Source organism: Orycteropus afer, unplaced genomic scaffold (genome assembly GCF_000298275.1).
Source record: "Orycteropus afer afer isolate SDZICR_OR568_19922 unplaced genomic scaffold, OryAfe1.0 scaffold01461, whole genome shotgun sequence".
Classification (NCBI taxonomy): domain Eukaryota; kingdom Metazoa; phylum Chordata; class Mammalia; order Tubulidentata; family Orycteropodidae; genus Orycteropus; species Orycteropus afer.
Window position 1 is genome coordinate 56,958 of NW_006923048.1, and position 501 is coordinate 57,458.

The following is a 501-nucleotide window of genomic DNA, read 5'->3' on the forward strand; positions in this document are numbered from 1 at the left end:
TATTTCTGTCACCAAGGACAAATTTTCCAACTACCAATGATTCTTCTTAAACACGCCTATGAGCAATTGATGGTCTGTTCTGCAGTCAGACCCTCACCTTGTTCTGACTGATGATGTTGTGCTTCTCCATCATTTCTTGCCACAGACATAGTCTATTTGATTCATGTGTATTCCATCTGGCAAGGTCCAAGTGTATAATCATGGTTTATGTTGTTGAAAAAACTATTTGCAAGGAATAAGTTGTTGGTCTTGAAAAATGCTATCATGCAGTCTCCAGAGTCATTTCTATCAACAAGGCTATATTTTCCAGCTACCGATGATTCTTCTTTGTTTCCAACTTTCGCAATCCATTCGCCAGTAATCAGCAGTACATCATGATTGCATTTTTTTTATTTTAAGAGCTTGTTTTACATTCAACATAATGCATACATTTAGTTTCATTCCCCATTTACCATGTCCAACCCTAACCCAGTCTCCTCCCCTCCCTAACTTGTAACCCTC